General features: G+C 37.5%; 1 non-coding gene across 1 annotated transcript; it reads right to left on the reverse strand.

The window, feature by feature from the left end:
* Positions 1 to 13,188: 13,188 nt before the first annotated feature.
* On the reverse strand, positions 13,189 to 13,295 carry LOC145110228 (small nucleolar RNA R71). The gene has a single exon (XR_013709608.1). It is a non-coding gene; the product is annotated as a small nucleolar RNA R71 (small nucleolar RNA).
* Between the last annotated feature and the right edge of the window lie 1,011 nt (positions 13,296 to 14,306).

Consider the following 14,306-nt stretch of genomic DNA (forward strand, 5'->3'; position numbering starts at 1 on the left):
TTCCGTATCTAACAACACTTCCTCACACTATCTGACCACATGAAGAATGCTACGATTGCCCCGCAGTCGTACTATACTTTTCCCCCCGCTATCTGACCGCTAGTGTATGCTACGGCTATTCAGCAGTCTTACAACACTTCCCATACTTTCTCATCTGCTAATTACCAACCCGAACACATCCTTATCGAGCACACATGACCTAACATCCTGACCGAACTCACGTCCTAACGAGAATTCCCCAACCTGGTTTCCCAATACCAGCTATCACACCCAGAATACACGAACCCAACGTTGGGAAGTTTCCCAAACTCTCAACTCACCACTCCTCAATCCTAACAGCCACTTGGGCCGTCTTCCTCCCCAGTGGGAATGCGAACTCATCCTAGTTTCATACCTAATCCTGTTCCTGAATACCCAATGATTCTCCCCCACTTTGATTCAACTAACATTTCACAACACACAAGACTAGAAAGGATTCCCAATCCTTCTTACCATCCAATGACCAATCTGCTGGAAATCAACGCTTACCACTGTTAGTGTTCCAATACTATCCGATCATTAAAGCAGTACAACCATAACGGAACACTGCCCGAGTTCCAATTACACTTGCTACAGCTACCGCATCATGGGAACCTACTATATACGGAGGCGACCAGGAATTACTACTCTAAGTTTCATGGTATGCAAATGGCATATAATCCGAACATAAGCAGAAAATATAACTCTAAGATACACTTACTCATACCGATGCAAGACAATAGCAATAAAATCATAAATAAAAACTGATAAGAAGGTAAACGATACACATCTGCAATATCGGAAGTCGCTCGCGCCTCCTCTGTAGTCAGCTGGAAAGCCCTGCTCCTCGCCGCAGGCGCCTCTGCCTGGCCCTACCGACCGTCGGTGATCCTCAATGTCGCGGGGCAGGTGCCATCACCTGTCCCACTGTAGCCAAACTCGGACATTGGGCCTTCTTGTAGCCCCGCTGACTGCAATCAAAGCAGACCAGGTCTGATCCCTAGGTGGTGGTAGCAGTACAATCCCTGCTATAATGACCGATCCGACCGCACTTGAAGCAGCCCGAATCACCACCATTGCCACTCCTACACGCACCCTCGTGTGTCCTGCCGCACTTGCCACAACGGCTACGGTCCTAACGACCCCTCAATCTAGAATCCGATGTCTTGGCCCTCTTGCCCGATCATGTCGATGTCTGAACGTCATCTGGCTTCCTCTTCCTCTCCGCCTACAAGTCGATCTCCTTCTCCCTGGCTTGAGTGATCATATCCTCCAGCGTCTTGCAGCCGGACCGACTCAAAACTGTTTGATGTCGCTCCTCAGTATCTTGTGGTACCGAGCCTTCTTCATCTCCTCGTCCACCACATACTGCAGAACAGGAATAGTCCTCTCCATGAACTTAGCGGTGATATCAGCCACCGTCTCAGTAGTCTGCTGGAGGTCCTGGAACTCCCGTGCCAGCTGCTGCACCTCAATCACTGGTGCAAACTCGGCCCTGAACCTGTCCGAGAAGTCAATCCATGTCATCGCACCAATAACTTCATCATGTCCAATATCATGTCCAACCTCCTCCCACCAATAACGTGCTCTGTCCTTCAGAAGACAGGAGGCGAGTCGGACCTTATCCCCCTCGGGACACCGGCTAGTACGAAAAGCGTTGGCGATATCTGCAAACCACCGACTGCTAGCAATGGGGTCCCTAGCCCCATGATAGTCCCGGAGCTCCACAAGCTCTAAACTCCCTGAATGTCGACGTGTGCGTCCCAATCATGGCCGCCATCTCAGTGCGGAATGCACCCAATCTCTCGTCTAAAATCTCTAAGATACCCTCCTTGACCGTACCGAAAATCACAGGAGTCTGGTCAAAGATACTGCATGTAACCTCAGCTGAAATAATCTCTCTCATCTGCTCATCGAGCTGCCCGACTCCTGAACCCGAGCCTGATCCCTCGCCGGCGCCATAACCACCAACTAGTCTAGTACGTAGCGTCACCATGCTGCAACATATCATAACAACCATCATAATACTCGTCACTATTGAGAGATCACACACACACACTACAAGTTTCCTGGCTTTATCTCAGCCCTTCTTGAATCGAGTACGGATCCTCTGCTTTCAGTAGTACGGGCCCATACTACCTTCCACATCTATCCGTACTTTCCTCAAGAATTGCCTTCACTCCACCAAATCCCTTTCACTACTACTGTTCCCATCACTAATATCATCGTAGGCTTGCCCTAGGGTAACCCCTGACCCTCTCTCCGCCATCAGCTGCATAAGAAGTCCCTGCTATTTCTCCTTAACTAGCTCGCGAATACCATTACATATCACTAAGACCAGATTATTCTTTGAATGAGAGGTCTCTCCCTACAACGGTTAGACTCAAACGAGAGCTGCGAAATAGGGCTAACCTAACCTTCTGAAATTATTTAGTCCTCGTAATATGTAACTTAACATATTCGTTTACTAGTTAGTTAAAGATAACTAGAACTCCTAAAAGCACAAAGCAAGCAGCATTCGAGCATTGAGTAACCAAAACCAAGAATATCCAAATCAGGCCATCATATTACTGACTAACCAGTACTAGCATATAGTTCAATAAGCTCATACGATAGGCATATAAGGCATCATTCCTAGATCCTTAGCCCTAATCTAGCATGCAGTTCTCATACACATATAATAGACATACAAGGCATCATTCCTAGATCCTTAGCCCTAATCTAGCATGCAGTTCTCATAATCATATCATAACATAACAAACTTGTATGGGTAATTTGGGAGAACTTACTTGAGCTCGACTAATTGCATGCACCACACCCTTTTTCTGTTTTCAAAATCCTTTTATAAAAATGGTTTTCTTTTCTTTTCTTTCTTTTTTTTTTTGAAAATTTTTATACCAAGTCCTCAGTTTGAGTCCAGACACACCCGAGAGTATGTCCGAATCCATCAAACCAAGGCTCTGATACCAACTTGAAACATCCCAAAAATACGGTCCAAAAATTTCATTTTTAATTATTTAATAAAACCATAGTTATCAAACCATTTCATCAAAACACGAGTCAAAGTATTTCAAAACATTATTATGAGAGTTTCCAAATCAAAACATCATAGTAAACATCCCAGGCTAAACATCATGGTGTGTGCAATGCAGTCATCCCGAGCTCTTCCCTTTGCAACTGGAAGTACCTGAAACCAAAACTGAAAACTGTAAGCATGAAGCTTAGTGAGTTCCCCAACATACCACATACCATACACATAATGGCATATACTGGGCCGCCGCCCCTACATCGAGCCCCTCCCGGCATCGGACAGTGTCCGACATCAGGCCCCGCCTGGCATCAGGCCTTGTCTGGCATCAAGCCCCGCTCGGTATACATATATGTTTCTTCCAAGCCCCGCCTATCTCTGGGCCTCGCCCGCTATACACATACAAACAATATCATATAATCCTACTAGCACATAAAGAATCATACACAGTACTATATGCTCCAGTCCTAAGGCCTCGCCTGTCATGGGCCCCGCCCCTACTCTGCTAATGATGAGATATGGAACCTCGTCCACACTCAGCTAGTGATGAGATACGAGACCCCGCCCACACTCACCTCCCTACCAGGCACATACAAGTATCACAAAGACAACAAGTATAACTAAAAATGCATACCTTCCTCGGGCACCGCCCGACATCGGACCATAGTCCGGAAACATACATATAAATATTCCTCGGGCACCGCCCGATATCGAACTGTAGTCCGGAACATACAATCATACATGCATACATATATGAGCCGACATTGGTGCCTTAGAGCCGTTCACACAAAGGAAAACACACCTCGCAAAGCTGAATCTTACGGATAATCCCCTGGCTTATGTATTGGTTGTTATTTTCTAATTGAGGTTTATGTTAATATTAATAGGTTGTTAAGTGAATGCTTTAAAGGTTTTATATAGTTAGAATTAGATAGCCATAAAATTCTTGATTTGGACTTATTGCATGTTCATTGTTTGGTTGTTACCTTAGGGTAAGGTGATTTATTCAAATGTATATCTTGTTCTTGACTACGTACGACTGTGCATTCATGAGACGACCCATCGATATTAGCAGAAATTTTGTTTGCCATGAGAGTGATGGGGAATTATAGAGTGTCCAGGAAGATTAGTGGTATGTGTGTAGACACGTAGATGTATGATAAAATGCCTGATAGTGGCCATAAGGGAGAAACTTGGGAACTTTGGGGCAATTCTTGCGACAAGTACCGATAGGTGTGAAAGGTAGTATGGGTCCATACTACCTGAAGCATATGATACAAACTTGTGTTGGATTAGGTGTCTAAGCCCATAACTATAATTGGTATAACCTTGAATTGATAGTAGCACAATCCTTTTGGGTTGCCCTCAAATCTAGCAACCGGACAATATGATTTTTGGAGAGAGAGTTGATTTATTATTTGATTAATAAATTCAAATAAATAATTTATTAATATATTATGAGAATAATATATTAATTAGAAATAGTAATATTTAATTAATAATTAATCAGAAATTAACTGGAATTAATTTCGGGGTTAATGGAATTAATTAAAAGTGCATGGTCTGAAGTGCAATTTTTTAATAGTTGAGAAAAAGGCTCCAAAACCTTCCACCAAGAGGGTGGACGGTTTCTAGGGGATAATATAGGGCTTCTAGATTATCCCATGTGGATAAATATGAAGTTGGATAATTACCAATTTGAAATACTATTATTATATTCAGATTAGGTTTATCCAGGACATCCTTGTACCATTATATAAAGGACCATATGCCTTGCAATTTCAGCCACTCATACTCTTAGAGAGCTAGGCCGAAATTTCATCCTCCTTCCTCCTCTCTCCATAATCTCCTTATTGTTTGTGTTGGGTGTGAACCATTAAAGGCAGGACGCCTGTGGTGCTTGATTCCAAAAGATCAACAAGAGGATTTCTAGTTGTTTGCTATAACAACTAAAAGGTATGTAACCCTAATCCTTCTCTTTAGTAATTTTCGAAAATTACCTAGGGTTTCTAGGGTTCTTATTTGGATGTTCATAGTTATAGTTTCAATAGTGAAAACATAGATCTTGTTTTAGGTTGCATGCACACTTAAGAGTTTTAAGTTTGTTTTGTTATGCCTAAAACCCATCAACTTGAACCAGGAAGGGTCATAAGGGTTTTAAGTTTTGGTTCTATATGCTTAAGAATCATTATTGACTGATATTGCTAATAACTTATGATCCTATATGGTCCCATCTTAATCAAGTTGGTACTTATCGAATATTTATTAAGTATTTGATTATTAATGAATAAATTCGAATCTTGTATTTAGTTGGAGAATTTGTTTATGAAAATAATAATAAAAGAAACAGAAAAAATAGTTATTAATTATATCATATGGTATGATAAACAAGTATTTTACAAAGTTTTTTGATACTTTGGCTAACCATGACTTAAGTGGTTAATTAGGTTTGTTGAATATAGAAACTAGCAAATATATTTTGTTTCATTATAGGACTTATGGGCATAAGTTTAAGAGAGTGTGGAGGTTGCTTTTCAACCTCCATGCTTTGTCTCCCTTACCTTTATGATTTATAATACTTTGCAATATTATATTGGGGTTGACTTTACCTAGCATGGAATACATAAGGGACTCTCTTAGATGAAAGTTGCTAGTTCTTTTTGCTCTAAAAATTCTCCAAAAGCAGTAACTTGTCATGCATCATCTTCCTCTCATCTTTTTAATTCAAGTATGAGGAGTTGGTGCTTACTTTGTGTCTTCCTTTAGTGCTTATTTGTTAAGAACTTAAGGCTTAAAGAACTAAGCATACAAGAATGAATCTAGCAATTCTTGGCACCTTAATCTTAGTGGTGGATACTTGTAGAGAAGTTTAACCTTCATGTTCTTCCCATCTTCAACACCCCAAATCCAAGAGGGTCCAAAGGCTCCAAATGGTGTCATTCTAAAACACCATACGGTTGGTTTTGATATCATTCTAACCTCTTTAAAAGGATCCTTGGTGGTTTTGTTTTGAAAATATACTCGAAAATTTATAGTAAATTTTATAGCTTCCGTTGCCCGGTTTTTATGAACTATTTTTATGTATCAAAACCCATCACTAAGGAGCCTGTAGATAGATGAATAGTGTAGGATAACACTATGCAGTCATTGTAATAAGTTTCATTTATTTATGCGGTTGCAAAGTGCCAGACAAGCAGGGAGTGGTTCAGGATCAAGCCTGTTTGGGCAAAGGGAATCAGGTCAAGGTGATTCAGACCTGCATGATTTGATTGCTTTGGAGGTCTCATGGGAATTATTAGAGGTGGTACCAGTTTTGGTTGCGATATTGAAGGAGGAGTTAATCGAGGTTTTCGACGACAAGTATGAAACTGCTGGTGGAGCTGGACAACTGAGGGATAGGGATATCACTTACTATGACATGTCTGTATGTCACCCATATGAAAAAAGGTCTGGTTCACTCTTAACCTTCTACACCATATAACAAAGGATTGTTGGGTCTTGATTGATCAGTCTATTGTTGTGGCCGAGCTGGAGGTCGTGACGTGGGAGGAGTTCAATAATAGATAAAAGGAAGAGTATGTGCCGTCGGTGGAGATCGAACAAGGACAAAGGAGCCATGGTTGTTGTGAAAATTGTAGGAAGACGCACAAGGGTGCATGTCGTGCATTTTGGTGCTTCAAGTGTGGAAAATATTGGATCTATATGCTCAAGAATCATTTTCAAATGATGTTTGCCAATAAAATATGATCCTATAGGGTCACATCTTTAGCAAGTTGTCACTTATTGAATATTTGTTAGTAATTTGATTATTAATAAATAAATTCAACTCTTGTAATTAACTAACAAATAATTATTATTTATGGAAATAATATTTTCTAAGTGAGAAAACAAACTAGTAACGCATAATGTATGATTTATATGTTGTGCACATCTTTTTGGACCCTTTGGAGTCCATTTATATAAAGCTAGTTTTTATAAATAAAAGATATACATGCTTATATAAAATAAAGAGTGCAAGACACCAATTCTTTGACTTTCTCTTGTCAAAGTCATAGGTTGTCATGATGATGGTGATGTTTCTTGTAAAGAAACCTCTTACACATCCAAGACTCTTTCCTTTAGCTAATTCTTTCATTTATGAGAGTATGGTGCATGATACTTGCATATAACTATAAAAGGAGACCCAGGGCTTTCATTTAAGGCTAGTTTTTGGAAATTTCTTTATCTCTTTCTCCTCATGAGCCGTAGGTTCATTCCCTCTCCATCTCTTCTTGTCTTTTAAAGTTAAGTGAATAATTTGGTTCTTAGAAACGCTTATCCTTTAGTTCTTATTTGTGATAAGTACTTAAATGCTTAAGAAGTACTTTTTAAATAGAGAACTAGCATTCTTAGTGGCTTAATCTTGTTGGTGGATATATTATAGAGAAACTCTATCTTGAGTGTTTGCCATCTTCATCAAATTCCCAAATACAAGTGGGACCAAAGTCTTCAAAGGTTGTAGTTCTTAACATCCTATGGTTGTCATAATATTTCTAGTTTATGTAATTGGATCCTCTTGGTTGTTTTGTCAAAATGATCTAAAAATAAACTAGTTGTTTTAAAAGTCTTTAGTTTGTCGTTAAAAGTGTTTTCACATGTTAGAAAGATTTATTTAAATGTATGACATCCTTTGTTTTTGGAAAAGATGTTTGGTATTTCTTTTGGCAAAGAAATCACCAAATATATTTTCTATGGCAGCTTGTAGTTTTTTATAATTGTTATTTTTTATGTAACCAAGTTTTTCATGCCTTCGGTTGCATAAAGTTGTCTTAGAAAAACAAAGTGTTTGTTTGTATATTTCATATGATGTTGTGCATAAACAAGCAATTATGACCATTGCGTTGTGTTTGGTTAATATCTATTTATTCATAAGATGTAATAGATAAATAAGTATTTTTTTTTCATTTGTTTATTTTGCATGTAATAAATTAGTTAGACTAGTTTTATCCTATTTTCATTAAATGTAACAAGTTGAATAAATGACCACCTTTGAGGATGTCTTAACCACTTGAGACTATAATCCCAGCCTTGAGCTTTTACTCTTGGTTTTAGGCTTAATTATTGTAACACCCGCAAGATAGAGCTAGGTGATTAAAAGATAATAGGATAATTATTCCTCATGGCGATAAATAGATGCTTTCAATGGAAGATTTTTTTTAGGGAAGATAATCTACACAAAAGTAGTAGTAATCGTAAAAGCAAACTCGTGCATATAGAGAAAGCCTAAATCTGAGTTCATATGAGGAAGTTATGATTTTTTGAAGTTTTTAACGTAGCTGTGTTAGCACATAAACCGAAGTTCAAATCGGTCGATTGTTAAGAAAAACAATCTAGACAAGAGTCGAAGATCTCGTCAATACTATCTGTCGATATAATGACAGTCGAGAACGGATATAGTATAAGAGAGTCGGTCTAAGACCGTTAACAATATAACATTAAAAATAAAGTGAGCATTATCCGACGGAGTCTAAATGAAAGTTGCAGATCTCGTCGATAGCTACGCGTGGATATAAAGAACGTCGACAACGAAGTTCGTATGAAGAAGATACGATTTCTCAAAATATTTAAATTTCGGGCGCGCCTAAGCACGTGCGGCGCACGATGTGCACTGACAAGAAGACATGGCCCATAAGGTTTTTGCCACGTGTCACCCTCCAACTGAAGCCCCATCACCACCCTCGACAAGATGCATGACGCACATCTATGGTGCACGGCGTGCACACTTGCTATAAATAGGTTGAATGCCTAATTTGTTCCTCACACCTCTCCAAACCTCCCATCATGATTCTCTGAGTTTTAGTTCCGAAATTTCTTAGTGTTGAGGGTAATTTAGCAAAGCTCTAGACTCCGTGAGAGCCTGACAAGTGGAAGCTCTCGAGTCGGGATTCTGCCAGTGCAATTTCCGGACTTCTGCAAGAAAATCTCTGTAACTTAAGCTACACTTATATCGCTTTTAGTGGAACTTATATTTATATTCATAGTCATTATTATGAATCTATAAATAAGATTTATCAGTAATTCCAAGTGATTATAATGATTGATCTACTTACGGGAGTGATGTCTAGGCTGGATTTAATGAGGTGTTTAAAGTGGGATTTCCAAACAGTATACTCTGTATACCAAACAGACCCTACCTCCGATATGATCCTACCTGGTTATTCCTTAATTGACAGATCATGATTTAGACATTGGGATTAGTGAGGAATCTAGACTATTATTAGTCGCCAGAAATATAAAACTATGATTTAATGATCTGAACCTAGGTCACATAAAAAGAAAAGCTAAAATACTAAGGCGAAGTTCTGCGTAAATTCCGAGGCATCCACGCTTATCAAGTGAGTGCATAGTCCCTTTTTATGAACATGATTTCATCAAATAATCTGATGGCATGAGTGCCTTTATGACTTTTACCAATGAAGGAAGCCCCTAGCGGTGTAGTTAAGTCCTTTCTAAACGATTTATCTTCCTGATAATCGTGGACTAGGGTCTGTGAGGATCGATTAGGGTGGGTATGTTTGGGTATGAGGTTTTATACATATTTAAATCAGAATTATATCTATATGTTGTTTGGTAATAGCTCATTTAGCATGCATAAAAATAATATCAACATGTTGCGTTATGTTTAAAAAAATAGCAATCTCATATATTAAGTTTTGATGCAAAAACAATCACTAGTTTTATTATTTGCCGTTATAATGATATAAACCGATTTTAGTCTTTTGAATAGAAACTCCTTATTTATTATAAAGACATGAAGTTTATATAATGTTTAAAAATCTTTTATACAATTTTAAATATTTTAAAGTTGGCTATTTATAAGTTTTACAATAAAACTATTTTAACAAAAAAATTCGATTTAAAACCGGTAAACCGGTAACCGGTAAAAACCTTTTTATAAATATGTATTTACAAACATCTTATATTATCTTTTAAATATTTTTTACTCAAACTCCAACTAATATTATCTTATGTTAAAATGTTATTTGAAATGTAAAACTCATTTTCATACATAAAAATAACATACAATAACATAAAAATAAACATCACATGCATGCATTAAAATATGTATAAACCAAGCCATGTCTAGTAATAATTCTTGTGAGCTATCACAGGAATTATTAGGTCTTTCTTAAAGAACTTAAGGGACACTTCAAAAGGTATTCAAGCTCCCACTTTCCAAGTCAACTCTTGCTTTCAAAACAACTTCAAGTCTTCATGTTGTGAAGATTGGAACACTTAAATCATTAAGACTATAATTAAGCCCAAAACCAAGAGTAGAAGCTCATGGTTGGGATTATAGTCTCAAGTGGTAAAGCCATGTTCAAGGAGTTCATTTCTTCATCTTGTTACATTTAAAAAGAAATACAAATAGTCTAACTAATTTATTCCAACAAATCAACAAATGAAAAAAATACCTATCTATCTATTACATCTTATGAATAAATAAATATCAACCGAACACAACAAAAATATCCAAATGACTTGTTTATACACAACAACATATCAAATATTATAGCAAACAACTCTTTGTTTTTTCTAAGACAACTTTTATATAACCAAAATGCATGAAAAATGGTTATATATAAAAATAAACGATTTTATCCAAGAAGTTGCCAAAGAAGACAAATATGAATTTTTCTTAATCAAAAGAAATCCATGTATTTTTTTCCAAAACCCAAAGATTATCAAACATAAAAAATCATCTAACATATAAAAGACGACTTTGATACCACTGATGAGTTTTGATACAAAATATAAGTGTGTTTTTCATAAAAATTGGTCAACGTAAGCGTTAAAAATAACAAGTTTATTTTTGAGTTTATAACAAAACCAAACCATCTAGGATATATTTATAGATGTTAGAATGATATTAAAAACAACCATAAAGTGTTTTAGAATGACAACCTTTGGAGCCTGTGAACCCACTTGGTTTTTGGGTGTTGATGAATGATATGTGCATACCTATACATATATTTTACATCATATCTTATTACTTTTAGCCATTTTATGCCATTATAGAACAAAAGGTACTTAATCTATTGCATGATGTGTTGTAGGGGTAAACGACATGCTCGGAGCGAAAAGCAAGTTGGAAGCTAGGAATTTCGATCAAGGCTAAAATGAAGAAAAATACACTTACGGCGTCGTGGTGACATTCTCATGACGTGGCGTTTTGGATTTCCCCAATGGATCTAGAAGACTTGTTGAATACAGGATAAACACAAAGGCCACAACGTGGTGGAATTACTACGTCGTGGTGATCAGGATTCGGGAAAACTATATATAGAAGTCATAATCCTCCAAAAACTCAACTTTTTCTAGAGCTATTATCGTCTTTTGAAGGCCAAGAACACCCTTTGAAGCTTGGACTTGCAGACGGTTGATCATATCTTGGATTTGAGAGATTTGAGGCAATACAACTTCCGATTACGTTTTTCTTCTGAAGTTTAATCATGAATGCTAAGTTGAATTTCGTTTTTCTCTGTGTTTACTGGCTGAAATCATGGGATAAAAAACTATGACTTTCGTTTAGATTAGATTGCTTGACTTTTTATGGTTTTATTTATGGTTTGGATGATGTATAGTTGATTATTTGTTACTTTAGCTTATTAAAGAACATTCTATGCTTATGAGAACTACTTTTAATAGTTTATTGCTAAGTTTAAATAGAAAAGTGGGTAAATAATTTTAGGAGCTAATATATGACGACCAATCATATATTGAATTGATTTGATAAACCAAATTAATCAATCAGTTATAAGCCTAATTTAACTCGAACCAAACACTAGTGAATTTGTTAGTTTATTCGCCTGATCACCATATGAATGAACTTATTTGTTAAATGATTAAGTTAGTGAACATTAACTTGGTCATCTTAGGAATCGGTAACCAACAAAGCATTAATCCATTTAACTTCCATAAATCAACCATAGTAGCAAGTATATCGAAGCTAAACGAAAGTCTCTCAATCACATTGGTTAAAATCGTCTTTTGTGTTTCTTGCTTTTAATTTAGTTTTTGTTTCATTAGTTGATAATAGTTAGTTTGGTTAATTAAGTTTCTAGTCTTGCAAAACTAGAGAAAACCCATTTTTCTTAATTAAATAGTAATTTAGGTAGTTAGTAGATAAAATTGGCTAAACATTCCATTCCTTGTGCTTGATACCCGAGTATTGTGCTATTCTATTTTCAACAAGGTACACTGCCTTAGGAAGTAATAATTAGTTACATTAGTAGGTTTAACTAGTGCATAATTATTTACACATCATGTTTTTGGCGCTGTTGCCGGGGAACGGTCCATTCTTAGTTAATTTGAATATGCTATTTTATTAGGAATTTTTTGTCTGTTTTCTTTTAATTTTTCATTTAGTTTTTTTATTCTGTTTAACTTACCACGTCGTGGTCATAAACACCAAGTCGTGTTGTCGTAACAGTTTCGGTTTTTTTTTTGTTTTGTTCTTTTTACGCGTTTCATTTGTTTTAGTTTTAGTGGTTTATGACCTGAGGATCAAAGACACAAATCATACCATTGTTTGACGATCCTTAGTCAGAATTCCATAAGAAGAAGACGACCAAACTCAGAAAATCAAGAAAACGAACTCTAGAAAGCGAATTCGAAAGTTTTGAGAAGACTCCTAAAAAAAGGAGTCAGGTTACGAGCCAGAAAGCGAACAAGAATTAGACAAAGTAAGCGAAACTGAAAGCGAGCCAAAATCCAACATGACGAACATTGCCAACATGAAGATGGAGGCATACAAGAGATGGATGGATGAAGACAATGGACCGGGACTTGTGCAACCCACAATTCCCAACGTAGCCAGCTTTGAATTGAAAGGACGCATACTTGCTCAACTGAAAGTCGTACCCTTCTACGGGAAACACCATGAGGACGCCTACAAGAACATTGATGAGGTCAATAACATCGCCGACTACTTCAACATACCTAACATACCATGCGAGACAGCTTTGCTAAGAATGCTCCTCGTTACTCTTAAGGGTGCAACAAATGATTGGCTGAAGGCACTCCTACCAGGAACAATAACAACATGGGTACAAATGCATGAAGAGTTCATACAACAATTTTTCCCACCTTCAAAAGTTTCCAAGTTGAAGAAGGTTATTTCAAATTTTGAGCAACAAGCGGGGGAGTCACTATATGAGGCATGGGAGCGTTATAAGGGGTTTCTTAGAAACTGTCCTCAAAATGATCTAAATATGCAACAAGAGGTCTCGATTTTCTATGATGGGGTAAACGTCACTACTAGGCAAATTCTTGATTCTCAAGGGCCACTCACAAAGAAATAACCAGCCGTGATCACAAGGAGCAAATCGAGGAATTCTCCAAACATTCTAGAGAATATCATAACCCTCGATAAGATATGACTAGGGGAATCGTGAATTGTGCTTTAGATGACATGGCAGCGGTCTAAACAATGTTGCATAACATGGATAAGAGGATGACTAAAATGGATCAAACAATCCATGCTATACGAGTGGGGTGTGAAAACTTTAATGGGCCGCATTTAACTAGAGATTGTGATCTTGATGAAAATGGAAACCGAAAGGCTCAAGCTTGCTATTCGAGAAGTGATCGTTATGATGAAGACTGGAGAAATCCCAAAAAGAAGTGGTTCCTTATGATGAGTACAAGAAAGCCAAGGAAGAGAAGTTTGAACAAAAAGGAAGAGGATTTTACTAAAGAGAGGAACCGGCTCCTGAAAAGAAACCCGATTTTGAGACAATGCTTTCTCGTTTTGCTATCGCATCAGAAAAGAGACACGAAGATACTGAAGCAGTACTTAGAAATCAGCAAGCTGCAATCAAGAACACTGAAGAACAAATTGGGCAACTATCAAAGAAATTTAACGAAAGATTACCGGGCACACTTCCAGGAAACACCGAACCAAACCCGAAAGGAGCTTACATCCAGGCCATTACAACTATAAGTGGGAAAATTGTTATGCATCTGACTCCTATTAACAGAAGTGACTCGGATAATGAGTAGGAAAAGCAAGAACCAAGTGAAGAAAAAGACTCTAAACAGTCACCACGACGTGGCGAACAACTGAAAAGAAAACTGTTCAACCCGTTAAGCCATAATGCCCATCGCTCCCCTTTCCCATTAGAGCAATACAAGATAAAAATGTTGAAGACTACCGGAAGTTCCTAGAGCACATCAAATCCCTTGAAACCATTATTTCGTTCATTTAAGCCTTAGCTCA

This window comes from Lactuca virosa, chromosome 4 (assembly GCF_052849685.1).
Source record: "Lactuca virosa cultivar CGN04683 chromosome 4, Lactuca_virosa_CGN04683_v6, whole genome shotgun sequence".
NCBI lineage: Eukaryota > Viridiplantae > Streptophyta > Magnoliopsida > Asterales > Asteraceae > Lactuca > Lactuca virosa.